Consider the following 5,759-nt stretch of genomic DNA (forward strand, 5'->3'; position numbering starts at 1 on the left):
ATATTGTTATGCAGTATATTACATGTCTTAAATGAGGCTGGAAGTGGAAAACTTGTATAAGGATGCTTGAAGTTAGAAACAAACTAAATTGAAGTCGTTATAGTTAAATCAAAGTTGAGTAGTGTGTTGTGATTGTGGTGCTGCGGTTGAAGATGGTTGGATGGAATGTTGCAGGGCTGAAAAGTGTTCTAAAAAGGGTGTGGTTACTTCTTATTTCAGCCACACGACCCTCCATTTCGTATTGTTAAAGGTTTTACGAAATAAAGTTTAAAAACTCTATTTTGGTATCATAGTTTTGAGCTAGTTGTTTGGAATTGTATTGAGTAATGTTGAAGTGATTTGATTTTATATATATGCTGGTTGTTGTTGGTAATATGTATGCTAAGATTAGCAGTTGGATAGGGCAAGTTACAGGGCAGATGCTGCCCGATTTCCGGTAACTTCGGAACTAGTAATAAACTAGTCAAGGGAAATGGATAAGGAAACGAGTCCTATGGATACTTGGTTGTAGAGTTGGAAATTGGAAAGTGGAGGTTTATTATCCTTAGTATTTCTTTCATGTTAAATAGGTTCAAAAGACGACGAGGCGAATGTGGTTAAGGGTAATCCATAAGAGGTATGTGAAGCTACTTTCTTTCTCTTGGCATATTTTTGGCATAGGTATGTAAAGATGTCCCTTATTTCTTTTGGCATGTCTTAGATGTAAGTGATGAATAATATGAGCGTTGGGGTAATTCCATTCACTAGTCCTGAACAAGATGCATGATCCTTACTCATATTTAAATGTTATGAAATATGAAATACGCTTTGAGGATAATTCCATTTATGATCTCCGAGTATAACTCGTGACCATTATTCACTTCTGAATATTGAAGTTCTCAAAGTAGTTAAACTACGACCCTCGAGTCTCCTATTTGATGAAGAGTAATTGAATGCATAAGCTCCTATTCCTAAGGTCTCTATAATGACAAATGTCTCTAATTCCATAAGCTGTTTAGCTTGTCTCAATACACGTCTATGATTCGTGAGACTCCAGTTGACATGATCCCTAACGATGTTTAGAAGGTACTCAAGATGATTACTACTCTGGTCTTCAAATGACGGTTCACTTGATTGTTTCATTGAGTCTTGGATGATGATTAAAGTTGCATATGGTTTCTCACTACTCTACTCATACACACTGTAACCCATCTTCCTCCGAGTCCCATAGAGGGGCCGGGAATGTTATCGTGCATAACTTGACTACTCCTTAACTGAGTCCCGGTCTGGATATATATATATATATATATATATATATGTATAAAGTATACGATGATGAAATGCCATATATGATAAAGATGAAGCATACAAAGATGCCATAAGTGATGATATTATTCACCGAGTCCCGGGCCGGATATATATATGATGATATGATGAAAATATGGATCGGTCTGTACGTTCCTTGGTATTGTTTTAAATTATGGATCGGGCCCAACGTTCCTTGGTATATTTTACTATATGATAATGGCATCGGGTCCCATAATGGGTCGGGTGCGGTATGATATGTACACTATTCTTTCATCGAGTCCCTCACTAAAAAGGCGGATATAATAGATAGGCCTGTATGTGAAAACATAATAATGTATTTGTAATATATGAGATAATGTCGTATATAATGACATGATACCATATACGATGATGTGATGACACCGAGCTCCACAGTGGGTCGAATACGGTATATGAGGAGGATGTACATGCCCTCATTTCATAAGGTGCAAGCATAGTAATTGTTAACTATTATACTTGTTTTTCTGCATCCCTATTTCAGTTGTTGCCTCAGTTATGATGTTTTATGCTTTATATACTCAATACATGTATCGTACTGACCCCTTTTCTTTGGGGGGCTGCATTTCATGCCCGCAGGTACAGGTACGTATTTTGGAGATCCGTTACTTAGGATTTCCACTCAGCTATATTGGGAGTGCTCTACTGTTCTGGAGCCTAGGTTGTTGGTATCAGTCCTCCTATGTATATATTTATTTATTCAGGGGTACGGCGGAGGACCTATCTCACCTTATGTTAGTGTTCTTGCTCTTAAAGGTTGGTGGACATGTATGTGGGTTGTATATGTATGTGTGTACAGTTGTCCCTATATGTTGCGATGGCCTCATTCGCTTATATGTTATCGTGCCTGTTGATACATTATGACTCAAATAGGGAACATGTTTACTTATAGTTATCAGGAGTATACACGAGTGTTCAGTTCGGGCACCCATCACAACCTACGAAGTTGAGTCGTGACACAAACATAATCCAATAATAATTGATCGGATGCCCATACTCTCGAAAGGTACAAACAATGACAAACATACCTCCGCCCCCATAAAATTGAGGGACCAAACAACAAATAAATATATTGGTAGGCGATGCTGATGAATGCAAGTGATCTTGGGTACATTTACGTGCCCAATAGTAAATAAAACCCATAATTCATTAGTCAAGTTTAGAGCAAATTTCTAGAGTTTAGTTCATATTTTTGCATATTTGTGTATTGTTGTAACCAGCCAACATGATTAGACACTTTCAGGGTTAATTGAGAAAGAATGGACATTCAAAGCATGATCGAATTGAAAGTGGAGCTCAAAGGAGAAGTTGAAAACAAAATTTGAAGAAAATGCACTATAAATGTCCGCGTCGCGGACTTGAGCTTCAGTGATTAAATTCCAAAACTTGGAATTTATTCGACTCAATAATGTGGTGCATCCCTATTCCGCGTCGTAGACCTGGTTTTGGATAGAACTAATTTATACCGACACATAAAATAAAAAATTGCACTAAAATAAACCAAGTCCGTATCGCGGACTTTAGTGCACCTATTAATTCCGCATTTTTGGTGCTATAAATAACACCTTTACATACTTTATTAAAAAGTAGATCAGATTGTCGAGAAAAAATTGTAGAAGTCGAAGGAAGAACTACTTTTGGTGATATTTTCTTCTTTTCTTTCATTTGAATTCAAGTTTTCATGTTAGTAATGATTTCTGTAATTATGTTACAAATTATGAGTGGATAAATCCCCTTGTTCTTGGGTTGTAGCCTCAAGATGAAGGTTTAAATCTTATTTGCTTTGGTTGAAAATGAGTTTTTGTATACGGTTACTCTTATATTCTTGTTTTGATTGTTTTAATGCTTGATCACCATTAGAACAAATTTGCTGTCCACCCGAAACTCGGAAGACGAAAAGGGGATAGAACACTAAATATTGGAAGCATGTTTGTCCTATAATTGTCTAGAATAATTTGTGTATAGAATGACCGTGACCAATATCTATACACCATGTTTGGTTACTAACAAGATGATATGATTAATGCATTTTTGTTGGTTCATGCTTATCCCCGCTCAATGATGTAGTTAAGCTGTCAACAAGAGTAGGCAATTAGAGGTCGAAAGAATATAATTGTAAAATCAACCTTGTAAATCAATAATCAAAAAATCCATTGAATACCAAAGTAAAGGACGTTAGACTGAAAATCTATGAGTGCTACAACCCTGGGACTCTTCTTTAAATTGATAAAAATTTCTCTAATATCGTTAAATTATTTTCTCATATTGTTTTTGGTATAATTCTTTTTAGATATAAATGAACTCAAACCTTTGAAAACACGCATGAATAATTTGATTTATTGAAAAGCTAACTAACGCCTAATTAAATTTTTTCCTGTGGGTTTGATATCCGGCTCTTAAAAAAGAGTAACTATATTATTTTTGAGACCGCTTATACTTGCGTGTGAGTTTGGATGCAACAAGTTTTTGGCACAGTTGCCGGAGAAATTATTTTATTTGGCAATAGTTTTCTCTACGAAGTTTCTTTATTATTTGTGTTTGTGTTAACAACTTGATCTTAGCTATTATTTTTGGCAGGAGAACTCACAAATATATATTGGACAGAAGTGGGAATATTGTAGAGCCGCTAGCTGAGCTTGAAAGATTTTTGCACCAGTAAAGAAGGAGAGCAGCTGCTCTATATCCCGTGCCACAACTAAATCTGGGTGATACAAATGAAGTGCTTCTAGAGGTCCCTTTGGAGATGGTAGCCAGGACAGTATGTGATGTGTCAGTCCCACTCACAACAAATATCACCTCCAGAATTCAGAAACTGCCTGCTGGAGGAAGATTTGAACTGAAACAGAACATGGTGGCAACTGTTGCACTCTAATGGGCAGTTTACAGGTTGGCCTCGTGAAGATCCACATGTCCACATCCAGAACTTCTTAGAGATTAGCGACACTTATACGCCTAATGGGGTATCTCCTAACTATATGAGGTTAACATTGTTTCCCTTTTCTTGTTGGGGGAAGCTAATAGGTGGTTGAAGTCGGAATCGCCAAATTCAATCACTTCATGGAATGATTTGGATTACAAGTTTCTTATTAGGTTCTTTCCTTCGGGGAAGACGACTTAGTTGAGGGCTGAAATTTTAAGCTTTAAATAAAAATCTGGAGAAATTTTGTACTAATCTTGGGACAGATTTAAATCTTTACTCATTAGTTGTTCTCACCATCATCAAGGTAATGAGGTGTTGGTCCACACCTTCATAGAAGGGTTGGAACCCAATACCAAAATTCTTCTTGACTCTGCAGCAGGTGGACAGGCACTAGAGAAAATATATAATGAACTCTATACATTGCTTAATCGCATATCTCAGGAAAATCTTGAGTGGAATGGAGGAAACTCTAGACCCGTGGTTCAAAAATAAGTAGGCATATTGGAAGTTGATGAGGTGATAACATTGACTTCACATATTGCAGCAATGCAAAACATGATGACAACATATTTCAACACTTTAGCAAAAGAACAACAACAAGCTTCACTGAATATGGTCCAGCAACAACACATGTGGTGCGAGGTGTGTGGCAGTAGTGAACATGTGACAGAATACTATAGAGCTAATCCTGAGTCGGTGAATTTCGTGGGTAATGCATCTAAGGGTGGAGGAAATCAGAACTGTGGAAATAATTACAACCCAAATTGAAGAAACCATCCTAATTTCTCATGGGGTGGAAATCAGTAAAACCAACATTAATGGCAGACACAATTCAGACAACAAGAAAATGGACAACAGTATAACAATAAAGGCCACAGGCCATTTAGACCACAAGGACGAGGCCAACACTATAACTAGCAAGACTAGAGTAACCAACAATCAAGCAGTGCATAAAACATGAGTGTGGAAGACATGCTTAAAAACTCATGAATGACCAAGCTAAGCTAGCTGCAGATGTGCGTCAATACCAAATCACTATTCAAAATTTAGAGAAATAGGTGGGACAGCTAGCAAGTGCTTAGAATTTGCGCCCGCAAGGTAGTTTACCAGGTAACACTGATTCCAACCCCAAGAAGGTAAATGTTGTGAGCACACGAAGTGAACAAGTATTAGTTGAGCTAGCGCCAAAAAGCAAAGGTAGTAAAGGTAAAGGTAGAGCTGTGGAGATTGAAGCTAGTAAATCTAGCCGACCACAATGGAGCAAGAGTAGAAAATAAAAGCACCTTCCCCATTCCCACAAAATTTTTTTTAAAAAAAGGGGAGGAATGTTTTGAAAAATTCATAGACATGCTTAAACAGGTAAAAATTAGCTTATCTTTGATTGATGTATTATAGGGCATTCCAAAATATGCCAAGTTTTATCAAAGATATTGTGGCCAACAAGAGTAAGTTAGCTGAATTTGAAACAGTGGCACTCACTGAAGAGTGTAATTCAAGAATCTTGAACAAAGTTAAG

Source organism: Solanum dulcamara, chromosome 2 (genome assembly GCF_947179165.1).
Source record: "Solanum dulcamara chromosome 2, daSolDulc1.2, whole genome shotgun sequence".
Taxonomy (NCBI): domain Eukaryota; kingdom Viridiplantae; phylum Streptophyta; class Magnoliopsida; order Solanales; family Solanaceae; genus Solanum; species Solanum dulcamara.